The 12,180-nt window shown below is 56.7% G+C and overlaps 1 protein-coding gene across 1 annotated transcript in view; it reads right to left on the bottom strand.

Annotated features, from left to right (window-relative positions):
• VIL1 (villin 1) overlaps nucleotides 1-11,456 on the bottom strand; it is a 42,729-nt gene extending 31,273 nt beyond the window's left edge. Inside the window, exon 1 of the mRNA XM_073304961.1 lies at nucleotides 11,308-11,456. The gene's annotated coding sequence lies outside the window, so the exon portion shown is untranslated. The remainder of the gene's footprint in view (nucleotides 1-11,307) is intronic.
• Between the last annotated feature and the right edge of the window lie 724 nt (nucleotides 11,457-12,180).

The raw sequence follows: 12,180 nt of genomic DNA, 5'->3' as shown, positions 1-12,180 counted from the left end.
TATTGGTTTTCATAACCACGTGTCCCCATAACAAGTGGAGATACTGAGAAACTGGAGTGTCTGAGGGAATTGCTTGTGTGACTTGTGGTTAGCCCCGGGGGGTAAAACCAAAGTCCTCTCTGTCTGTCTGGTTTGGTTTGCCTTGGTGTGCACAGAAACCCCAGCCCCGGGCTGTGACTGCCCTGTTTGATGCAGGTTGTCCTGACTTGGCACTCTCCGTTGGGTCCCGCCAGAACCAGCCTCATTACATAATGATAATCAGGACGGCCCATTTCCAACAGTAACAGAATGCCACTAGCCACCAGCTTCAGCCCCCAACTAAAATCTCTCCAGTGCATCATCAAGGATCTACAACCTATCCTTAAGGATGACCCGTCACTCTCACAGATCTTGGGAGACAGGCCAGTCCTTGCCTACAGACAGCCCCCCAACCTGAAGCAAATACTCATCAGCAACCACACATCACACAACAAAAACACCAACCCAGGAACCAATCCCTGCAACAAACCCCATTGCCAACTGTGCCCACATATCTATTCAGGGGACACCATCACAGGGCCTAATCACATCAGCCACACTATCAGAGGCTCGTTCACCTGCACATCTATCAATGTGATCTATGCCATCATGTGCCAGCAATGCCCCTCTGCCATGTACTTTGGTCAAACTGGACAGTCTCTATGTAAAAGAATAAATGGACACTAATCAGACGTCAAGAATTATAACTTTAAAAAACCAGTCGGAGAACACTTCAGTCTCCAGGTCAGTCGATTACAGACCTAAAAGTCGCAATACTACAACAAAAAGCCTTCAAAAACAGACTCCAGTGAGAAACTGCTGAATTGGAATTAATTTGCAAACTGGACACCATTAAATTGGGCTTGAATAAAGACTGGGAGTGGATGGGTCATTACACAAAATAAAACTATTTCCCCTTGCTTATTTTTCCCCTCGACTGTTACTCACACCTTCTTGTCAACTGTTGGAAATGGGCCATCCTGATTATCACTACAAAAGGTTTTTTTTCTCCTGCTGGTAATAGCTCACCTTACCTGATCACTCTCATTATAGTGGGTATGGCAACCCCCATTGTTTCATGTTCTCTGTGTATATATACATCTTCCTACTGTATTTTCCACTGCATGCATCCGATAAAGTGGGTTTTAGCCCACAAAAACTTCTGCTCAAATAAATTTGTTAGTCTCTCAGGTGCCACAAGTCCTCCTCATTCTTTTTTCTTTGTTTCTGTTTTCACCAAGAAGGTTGGTGGCAATTGGATGTCTAACATATTGAATGGCAGTGAAAATAAGGTCGGATTAGAGGCTAAAATAGGGAAAGAACAAGTTAAAAATTACTTAGACAAGTTCGAGGTCTTCAAGTCACCAGGGCCTGACGAAATGCATCCTGGAATACTCAAGGAGCTGACTGAGGAGATATCCGAGCCATTAGCAATTATCTTTGAAAAGTCACAGAAGATGGGAGAGACTCCAGAAGACTGGGAAAGGGCGAATCTAGTGCCCAACTATAAAAAGGGAAATAAGGACAACTAGGGTGACCAGATGTCCTGATTTTATAGGGACAGTCCCGATTTTTGGGTCTTTTTCTTATATAGGCTCCTATTACCCCCCACCCCCTGTCCCGGTTTTTCACACTTGCTGTCTGGTCACCCGAAGGACAACACAAGGAATTACAGACCTGTCAGCTTAACTTCTGTACCTGGAAAGGTAATGGAGCAAATAATTAAGCAATCAATTTGCAAACACTGAGAAGATAATGTGCTGACAGTCAGCATGGATTTGTCAAAAACAAATCATGTCAAACCAACCTGAGAGCTTTCTTTGACAGGGTAACAAGCCTTGTGGATGCAGGGAAGCGGTAGATGTGGCATATCTTGACTTCAGTAAAGCCTTTGATACTGTCTTGTGTGATCTTCTCTTAAACAAACTAAAGAAATGCAAACTTGATGAAGCTATAATAAGGTAGGTGCAAAACTGGTTGGAAAACTGTCCCCAGAGAGTAGTTATTAGTGGTTCACAGTCAAGCTGGAAGGGTATAACGAGTAGGGTCCCGCAGGGATCAGATCTGTGTCCGGTTCTATTCAATATCTTCATCAGTGATTTAGATAATGGCATGGAGAGTACACTTATAAAGTTTGCGGATGATACCAAGCTGGGAGAGGTTGCAAGTGCTTTGGAGGATAGGATTAAAATTCAAAATGATCTGGACAAACTCGAGAAATGGTCTGAAGTCAATAGGATGAAATTCAATAAGGACAAATGCAAAGTCCTCCACTTAGGAAGGAGCAATCAGTTGTACATTTACAAAATGGGAGCCTAGGAAGGAGAACTGCGGAAAGGGATCTTGGGGTCATAGTGGATCACAAGCTAAATATCAGTCAACAATGTAATGCTGTTGCAAAAAAAGCAAACATCATTCTGGGCTGTATTAGCAGGAGTGTTGTAAGGAAGACATGAGACGTAATTATTCTGGTCTACTCCATGCTGATTAGGCCTCAGCTGGAGTATTGTGTCTGGGTGTCACATTTCAGGAAAGACATGGACAAAATTGGAGAAAGTCCAGAGAAGAACAACAAAAATGATGAAAGGTCTAGAAAACATGGCCTCTGAGGGAAGACTGAAAAAATTGGGTTTGTTTAGTCTGGAGAAGAGAAGACGGAGAGGGGACATGAGAACAGTTTTCAAGCACATAAAAGGTTGTTACAAGGAGGAGGGAGAGAAACTGTTCTTCTTAACCTCTGAGGACAGGACCAGCAGCAAAAGGCTTCAATTGCAGCCAGGGCGGTTTAGGTTGGACATGAGGAAAAACGTCCTAACTGTCAGGGGGGTGAAGCCCTGGAATAAATTGTCCAGGGAGGTTGTGGAATCTGCATCATTGAGGATTTTTAAGAGCAGGTTGGACAAACACCTGTCAGGGATGGTCTAGATAATACTTAGTCCTGCCGTGAGTGCAGGGGACAAACTGCTATCTGTAGGAATTTGCTACATCAGATAGCAGGTTTCTTACAATCCATTGCGTATCAGTAACAGCTACCTGCCGCACATTCCTACAGGGAGCAGTTTCCTATACTACAGTTGGCTGGGTCGAGGCCTTGGTCTTTGGACACAGGTGTGGCAGGGACCTGCCGTTCTAACCTCATCCCACGCTTTGACAGCCCAAGGGCAGGTCAGTATGGCCAGCCCCGTTCTCCTGTGGGGACTCAGCCCAGACCCCCACTGGGGCAGGGGCAGAGAAGGGACCAGAAGCCCCCAGAGCCGCAATGGTGGGGACAGATGGAGGTGAGCTGTTGATCCTGGTCTCTCAGGTCTGGACAGGTCGGGGCACTGTCATAGCTGGAATTAAAGTCTCCCTGATCGATCATTCTTTAGCACCTGCTGCCTGGTAAAGATCACTGGCCTGGTAAATATTTACCCAGCTGATGGGAAGCAAAACCAAAAGAATCCTTGAGAGCTTTCTCTGGAGTCTCACTTTTTGTCCCCATCACCCGAGGGAGCAGCGTGACTCACCCTCCCCTCTCCTGGGACGAAACTCCTGTGGGTGTTAACTCCTGTGGGCGTGAGCTAGTGAGCCCAGGGCCCCCGTGTCCTGCCCACTTGTGGCAAACCTGGGTCTGTCTTTGCAGCCCATTGGCATGTCTTGGCTGGTCCTGAAGCCAAAGCCTTGGCTTACGTGCTGCGTTCAGTTTCTGTTGGAGCCAGGGGTGGCCCTTAATGCAGTGACTGTGCCTATTTCTTCTGGAGTATTTTACCGCATTGTACATGTATACGAGTCCCTCACCTAGCTCCAAAATGCAGCCACTGCTGGGGGGAGGCACAGCAGCGGTCGAACAGCCATGCTGCATGGCGCTCACCCGTCCGGCGCTGAAATGGCCCCACCTCTTGGGTGGGCCGTGGCAGCTGTTTAACGGGCACAAAGCCAAGCTCTGTGACGGTTTAGGACAGGAAGTGAGAGAGAAGCCCATATCCCAAGGCTGCAGAATGGAGTGATCGGAGCCAGGGTCTGGCTGTGCAGAAAGTGACCAGTCCAGACATCCCCCCACGCCCCGCTCCAGCGAGGCCCCCAGCCTGCATTCCCCGAGGGGAGGGGGGGCGGAAAAGTTTGATGGGGGCCATCATCCTGTTTTATTGCTTTACAGCACTGGGGAGTTTCTCCAGCTTATCTTATCTCCTGTGCTGAGCCAGCGTCCCACTCCCACACACAGACCAATGTCTGCTCCTCCCAGTGGGAAAGCAGAACTGCGGGCCCCAGGCTTGGCCTGCTTTAAAGCTGTCAGAGCCCCGGTGGGAAAGATCCCAGAGCTAATTGTGGGGGGGTCCCCATTATACCCCTCGCTCAGCTGCTGCAGCACCCTGACAGCCAGCAGAGGGAGACCCCGTCCCCAGAGCCGGGCTCCAGGAGCGGCTGTGGGTGCAGGTACCAAGTCAGGGACCGGCCTGTGATTCTTCAGGCTGCCAAGGGGGCGGCCGCACCCGAGGGAGCGGCCTGTCCAGCAGGAGTGAGGCCCTTGCCCCGGGCCGCAAAGAGCCTTGGATGCAGTGAAGGGTCCTCAGGCCAAGCAGCCCACTTCCCTCCAACCCTGGCACCTCGCCACGGCCTTCTCTGCAGGAAGGAGCCGCTGGTTCCCGGCTCGCTCGCGGCGTTGGAACCCCATGCATGCTCGACGCGCTCAGCCGTGTCACCGGGCGTGTGCGCCCGAAACTGCCCTGGCTTTGCTGCCCAGTGGCAGGGTGGGCCCCTGGTGCCCTGCACGGTTCTGGCACAGGAAGGGGCTCAGTGTCTCCTGGTCCCAGGCTTTGCTCTGGGCACCCATGGGGCTCCCCGAGGTGCTGCTTGCCCAGGGGGATCCCCATGCGGGCGCCCGCGGGGCAGCTGATCTCTGGAGCCGAGAGCAGGAAGGACCCGACCCCAGGGACTTGTTGGTGCATGTCCTTGTCCTGCAGAGCCGCACTTGTCCTGGGGCCTCTGGCGCTGAGGGGCTGGGGATGGTCTGTGCTTCCAGGTTGTGGGTCCCTGGACCAGAGCAAGCTGGGGCCCCTCCCCATCCCTTCTGCCTGCAGTACCCCACACTCTCCCTCGGCGCTCCTGCCGGGGAAATGGGTCGGGGCGCAGGGACTTCCCCCACTCCACCCGCCTGCCCGGCACTCCTGCCAGGGAGCGGGATCGTGGCACGGGGGCTTCCCCTGCTCCCCAGCAGGAGCGTTGGGTGGCCAGAGAGAGTTTGGCCAGGGCCCAGGGCATGACTCCGTTGGCCCAGTGGCTGATTCGCCACTGCCTGCTTCTGTGTCTGCTGGGCCGGGAACTCCTGCCTGGCTCTGGCCTCCTTCCCGTAGCTTCCGTAAACCCAGGCAAGAGGCGGTCAGGGTGCGCCGAGCCGGAGCAGGACGTGACCCAGTTCCCCTGGCCCCTTGCCTCTGCGGAGCCGGGGTAATTAACGAAGGAGGGGCGTTTCCTGGGGCGGACCCGAGTATGGAGGTTCTCTCCCTGAGTCCCAGAGGCACCCGCTCTGTGGGGAACCCCAGTGGCCCTGCGAGACTGAAAGGGCAGGGGGGTAACTGAGGGCAAAGAGCCTGGCCAGTGGGTACCGCCCTGGTGGTGATGGGCGGGCACCAGAGAGGGTGACTGTGCCTAGAGCCAGGCCACCTCAGCATGACAGTTGAGGAGGAGCCACCCCAAACGCCCCATGCGATGGAACAAATACCTCAGCCGATGCCCAGTTTGCCCGGTGCCCAGGCAGATTGCAGGCTCAGTTTGCAGCCCCCCGCTGGCCCCTTGCTATTCAACCAGCCCCAGGAATGTTTCAGATGGAATCGGGGTGCCTGGAGCTGTCATGGAAGAACGAGGCTAATCTACACCCTGAGTTCCAAAAACCGAGGGGGTGGGGGGAGCATCACATTCAGGCCAGACAAGTGCATCCTCAGGGCAACCGAGGCACGTCCCAGCCCCATTCTCTGAGCTGGCCCCGGCCCTGCCACAGCGGCAGCTCTCCCTGAGATGAAGCCGGCACAGAACTATCTGCTGCAATGATCATGCTGAGCTACAAGAGACCAACTCGCCAGGGCGCTACCGTGCTGGGCAGATGGCTTGGCACCGACCTCAGCAGGATCCCACCTTCGCCAGCATGAAAGTGCCGATCGGGTGAGTCCTGGATCCACAGACAATCACAGTCCCGGTTAAAGTCAGTGGGTGCCAAGCACCTTCCTTCAGACTCAGAGGCAGGAGCAATTAAGCCCTTTTATGGAGTAGAGAGAGCTGCAAACAGTGGGGGTGACCACCCAAAGCACATGGCAGATCAGAGCTGAGCCAGGGGGCTCTGGTGGGGTTTCTGAGGGTGCACAGTCAGGGGGGCTAGGAGACTGGTCTCAGTCTCTGTGGGTTGCAGGCAGGAAGGCTGGCAAAGCAGTCACAAGGGTGACCCTGAGAAGCAGCGGAATGATGGGGCTTCTTGGGCACAGAGCCCATGGGAGGGGCAGGTGTGGGAATTTCTGAGCAAGGGACCTGCATGCTGGACAGGCTTAGGGAAGCAGGACCATGTGCACAAGGTAAAGAACCAGGTCACGCTGAAGAATCTCCCTGCCTCAGAGCATCTGTTTCTCTGCCCAGCAAGTCCCCATGGGCACGCTACTCTGGCCGAGGGGCACCGAGACCAATAAAGAGATGGCACAGTCGGGTGGGCCGCAGGGAAGCCAGCAGTTTGTGTGTCTGCACTGCTTATCCCCCCCGCCCCAGGCTGGGCACGAGCCGGGGGGTCTCCCCGCACAGTGGAGTCCTTCAGCCCAGCTGGTGGCCTTGCAGGGAAAAGCCCTGGGAGCATTAGAAAGGCTGCAAGGAAGAAATATGGTTTCGTGGTGGCGCACAGATTTGCCAGCCCCTGACACTGGTGGCTGAGTGTCCCTGACCGGGGCTGATGGTACATACAAGCCATATGGAGTGCAAGCTGGTTGAGTCACCTGATCTGCGTCAGCGATGGCCAGAAGCAGGGCTGCAGCAGCATTGTTAGCCCTGTCTCAGTGTTGGCCGTCGGAAAGAACGACATTTGTATCCACCCCGACTCCTGAAGTGGCATGTATCCCATCACGTGACACATGGACCAGGGATCACCCAGTGACATTAACAGGCAGCAGGTTTAATACAAACAGCAGAAATTGACGTGTTGTTCCTTGACTTTAGCAAAGCTTTTGACATGGTCTTCCACAGTATTCTTGTCAGTAAGTTAAAGAAGTATGGGCTGGATGAATGCACTATAAGGTGGGTAGAAAGCTGGCTAGATTGTCGGGCTCAATGGGCAGTGATCAATGGCTCCATGTTTAGTTGGCAGCTGGTATCAAGTGGAGTGCCCCAAGGGTCGGTCCTGGAGCCGGTTTTGTTCAATATCTTCATAAATGATCTGGAGGATGGTGTGGATTGCACCCTCAGCAAGTTTGCAGATAACACTAAACTGGGAGGAGAGGTAGATACGCTGGAGGTCAGGGATAGGATACAGAGGGACCTAGACAAATTGGAGGACTGGGCCAAAAGAAATCTGATGAGGTTCAACAAGGACAAGTGCAGAGTCCTGCACTTAGGAAGGAAGAATCCCATGCACCGCTACAGACTAGGGACAGAGGGGCTAGGCAGCAGTTCTGCAGAAAAGGACCTAAGGGTTACAGTGGACGAGAAGCTGGATATGAGTCAGCAGTGTGCCCTTGTTGCCAAGAAGGCCAATGGCATTTTGGGCTGTATAAGTAGGGGCATTGCCAGCAGATCAAGAGACGTGATCGTTCCCCTCTATTCGGCATTGGTGAGGCCTCATCTGGAGTACTGTGTCCAGTTTTGGGCCCCACACTACAAGAAGGATGTGGAAAAATTGGAAAACGTCCAGCAGAGGGCAACAAAAATGATTCGGGGACTGGAACACATGACTTATGAGGAGAGGCTGAGGGAACTAGGATTGTTTAGTCTGCGGAAGAGAAGAATGAGGGGGGATTTGATAGTTGCTTTCAACTACCTGAAAGGGGGTTCCAAAGAGGATGGATCTAGACTGTTCTCAATGGTAGCAGATGACAGAACGAGGAGTAATGGTCTCAAATTGCAGTGGGGGAGGTTTAGGTTGGATATTAGGAAAAACTATTTCACTAGGAGGGTGGTGAAGCCTGGAATGGGTTACCTAGGGAGGTGGTGGAATCTCCTTCCTTAGAGGTTTTCAAGGTCAGGCTTGACAAAGCCCTGGCTGGGATGATTTAGTTGGGATTGTTCCTGCTTTGAGCAGGGGGTTGGACTAGATGACCTCCTGAGGTCCCTTCCAACCCTGAGATTCTATGATTCTATAAATTACTTCTTCACAGAGTGCACAGCCAACCTGTGGAACTCACTGCCAGGGGATGGTGTGACGGCCAAAAGTACAACAGGGTTCAAAACAGAACTGGTTATGTGCCTGGAGGACAGGTCCATCAATGGCTATTAGCCAGGATGATCACAGATACAATCCCCTGCTGTGGGGGTCCCTAAAACCTCTCTTTGCCAGATGCTGGGAATTGGATCACTTGACGATTCCCCTGGACTGTTCATTCCCTTTGAAGCACCTGGCATTGGCCACTGTCGGAGACAGGACGCTGGGCTGGATGGACCATTGGCCTGGCCCAGTGTGGCCATTCTGATGTTCTGGGAGGGCCCAGCAGCGACAGGGGGCCTGATGTTTAATGATTCCACAGGCCATGAGCTGAGACCTGACAAAGAGCATGGGGAAGGGGGGATGGAGCACAGGGCCAGGCATTAGCTGGTTTCCCCAAGGACGAAGATTTCAAGCACCGCCGCAGGCCCACGAGGTGTGGCAGGGCCCAGAAGTTGGGAGTGGAAGCCAGGGATGGCTCATTGCATAGTTACCCTAGTTTGTACCCAGCCCCTGCCCCCCTGGTATGAGCCACAGTCAGAGACAGGCTAGGGGCAGGGTGGGCCGTGGGCTGACCCAGTCTGGCTGCACTTATGCCCTCGTGAGGCCAAGTGTTCCACATGGGCACTGACGTTTCTGCAACACAGGGCTGTTGTGATCTGTTTCCTGGGCAGAGCCAGGCTGCCCGGTGTGGGGTCCAGCGACTGCCCCCCAGGTCAGGTGCTTGCAGGAGACACGGGTTAGTCAGCGCCCGGGCCCAACTGGCTGCGCACAACGAGAGTGTCACAGAGCCCCGGCCTCACTGGCTGGCAGGGAAGCGCAGCCCTTAAAGGCACAGTCCTCAGTACCCTCCCAGCCAGAACTTGAGACTACAAGGCAACTACAACCCCGCTGACAACACCCAGAGCCTGCCAGCCAACTCCCTGCACGGCTGCCCTGGGACATCGGCTGCTCTGCTGCCAGAAGGCAGCAGGGTGTGTCCTGGGGCTCCGTTGTCTCACCCAGCCATGGCTGGTTCCTGTCCAAGACCCCCTTGGGCATGACTCAGTGTCCCTCGTTGCCCACCGGCCTGGGTTTGGAGAGGGTGTCGCCTCTTTCTCTGCAGCCTGTGTCCGGCTGAGTGACACCCTCAGACCCTCGCAGGGCGGTGACTTGGGAATACGACCGCTATGCCGAATAGCTGGACCAGACAGCCAGCTGACTGGCCAGGTTTCCGTACGGCTGCTCACGGCCACGCTGTCTGACAGACACTCAGCCAGCTCCCACGGCTGGAGCGGAACGATGCCATGGCCGGCTGGGTGAATGCTCACACATCATTCACACCGGCGTGGGCACATGCAGCGTCCCATGGGCAGGGCCCCTTCCCCTCTCCTGGGCCCTGACCCTCGCCTCACGCAGCCCAAAGCCGAGCACCACGCCCGTGGCCAGGCTGGAGGCGGGCAGGGCGGGCGCGAGGCCACGTGATGGGGCGCTCCGCAGGGGTGCGCTGCTGGCTCGCCAGCTCCCCAGGGCCTGCTGACGGGGGCAGGGAGCCTGGGCCAGGCCTGGTTTGTGCGTGCTGCAGCGGGGCAGGTGATGGCTGGGGCGGGTGGCAGGCCGGGCCATTCCCCATTATCGGGCCCTAGCTGGTGGCAGAGTCCAAGCCTCTTCAAACATTAACCAGCATTTCCTCCCCGGCTCCAGGGCCATTTATGGCCCAGTGCGTGAATGAAGGCACAGAAGTAATTTATAATGTTGACTCTGCTGCAATCTGTGGACTTTCCCATGGCCCCCCAGGTGCCCACGAAGGTGGGGCCCACACGGGCACCCCATGGTGGGGCCCACGCCGCTCTTGCCCTAATGCAGGGCTCAGGGTGGGCCCGGGTATCTCTGCCCACTAGGCCTATGCCGGAAACAGCTCTGCTGTGGGCACACTGGCTCCCTGCCCAGTCAGAGTTTCCAGCAGCAGAGCAGACCCCCTCGCCCCCCCCCGGGTGTGGGGTACAGGGTGCCCCCTTAGCCTGGGACCCCCGAGCCCGGCTCTTCCAGTCCCTGTGAATGGGCACACAGAGGCCGTTGGCTAGCTTGATGCTGTGCCTGGGGACAGGGTTTGAATACCAGGCCCGAGACCTTGCACAGGGCTCTGTATCACTGAGGAGCCAGGACGCCAGGGGGATGGGCTCATGGCGGCTGGTGTTGCTGGGCAGGTGGCTGCACCCACTGGAGCTTTCTCCGAGTGGGCGGCTCCATCCCTGGCTAGAACGAGTGGCACTGACTGTGCCAGGCACCCGCCTGGTGCTCATGGCAGAGCCGTGCCCGTGCCCCATGAAGGACACTGGGCCCGGAAGGCACACTGGCGTCGCTGCCTGCGATGTGGGTGACACCAGCTGTTGTTTTGCGGGAGGCCAGCGGACTGGGCGGGGGGGGGGGCGGGGGGAGGTTCTCACACCCCAGATCTGCAAGTTTCCCGGCTCCCTCCCGCTGCAAGAGACAAACTCGCTGTCTTTGCCAGGCGGGCCCTGCCCCACGGTGTCCTGTCCTCTCACTCAGCTTCCCTCACCAGCTGAGCCGGCGGCCCCCCGGCGCTCTGCCCCATCGCCCCTGTGGACACAGGCCTGGAAGGGACCCCTGGTCCCGGAGCCAGCCCCAGGCCACCCCATCAGCTCACCCCATCACAAAACACGCAAGCTGCAGTGTAAAACCAGCCGGCCCCCAGCTCCTGCCGGTCTGGCTGGGCTCGGGGAGTGGGGCCTTGTGCCCTCCAGCTCCTCGGGCCTGTGGGCCACCGGGCTGGGCAGGGCCTGGCACAAGCCCCTCGACTACAGTAACAGAGACACGCCAGCCTTTGCCGACAGCTGCTCCCAATCGCCCGGCCCCGGCCGCCTCTGCGGCAGGCTCGACCCGGGTTTGCCCACCCCACTCAGCAGCTGGCAGCCCCCCCTTACCTGGCGCCGAGTAGCCGGGGGAGGGGCAGCTTTATTGCCCCAAGGTTTGTTCAGGGTCTCTCGGCTGGTGCGGGTTGTTGCTCTGCCCAGGGCTTGGCGAGCCAAGGCCAGGCGAGGGAGGGGAACCCTGCCCGGCAGCCTGGTGATGGAGTAGCCTGGCCCCCTCCCTCCTCCGGCCCGCTAATGAGCTGAACTCCAGCAATTAGTCCACCAAAGTGTGTGTGTGGGGGGGTGCTTGGGCGGGGGGGGGAGCAAAACATGGCCAGGGACGACAGGCAGCTCATTCATGAGGGAGTGGGACAAGCCAACCCCAGCAATGGGGCCGGAAGATGCCAGGGGAGTGAGCTCAGAGCCCTGGGCTGGCAGCGAGTCGGCCGAGCCAGCATGGGGCAGAGCAGGTGCCCGTTGGAGGGGGCTCGGGCTCGGGTGAACCTGTCACCAGCCTCCCCCCGTCCAGGTCACCTATTGGCCGTGCCCCCAGCGATGCCCCCCCAATCCTGGGTCTGAGCAGGAGCATTGTGTGGGGTGTGCGGGCAGAGGCTGGGCAATGCTGGGGGGGGGTCGTCCCATATGGGGCGGAAGGGCACGAGGCTGGCGAACAGTGCGTGAGGGACTAGCGGGGGCAGAGGGGGGGCTGCTGAAGCCTTGCCCAGGGCCAGCCCCATGGGCCTGTCACACGGGCAGGGCTGCTGGCACTTGCAGGCCCTGCGCCAAGCGGGTTGGAGGCAGTCAGGGGGCAGGAGGGCAAGACAAGAGAGACCAGCCGGGCTGCAGCAAGGGGGATACTGGGAACGAGCTGCCAGCTCGCGGGGAGTTCGGGGTCCCCGGGTGGGCGTGGGACCCCCGGCACAGGCGGTTGCTAAGCCCAGGCTT

This window comes from Lepidochelys kempii, chromosome 11 (genome assembly GCF_965140265.1).
Source record: "Lepidochelys kempii isolate rLepKem1 chromosome 11, rLepKem1.hap2, whole genome shotgun sequence".
Classification (NCBI taxonomy): Eukaryota; Metazoa; Chordata; order Testudines; family Cheloniidae; genus Lepidochelys; species Lepidochelys kempii.
This window is presented reverse-complemented; position numbering and strand designations above follow the sequence as displayed.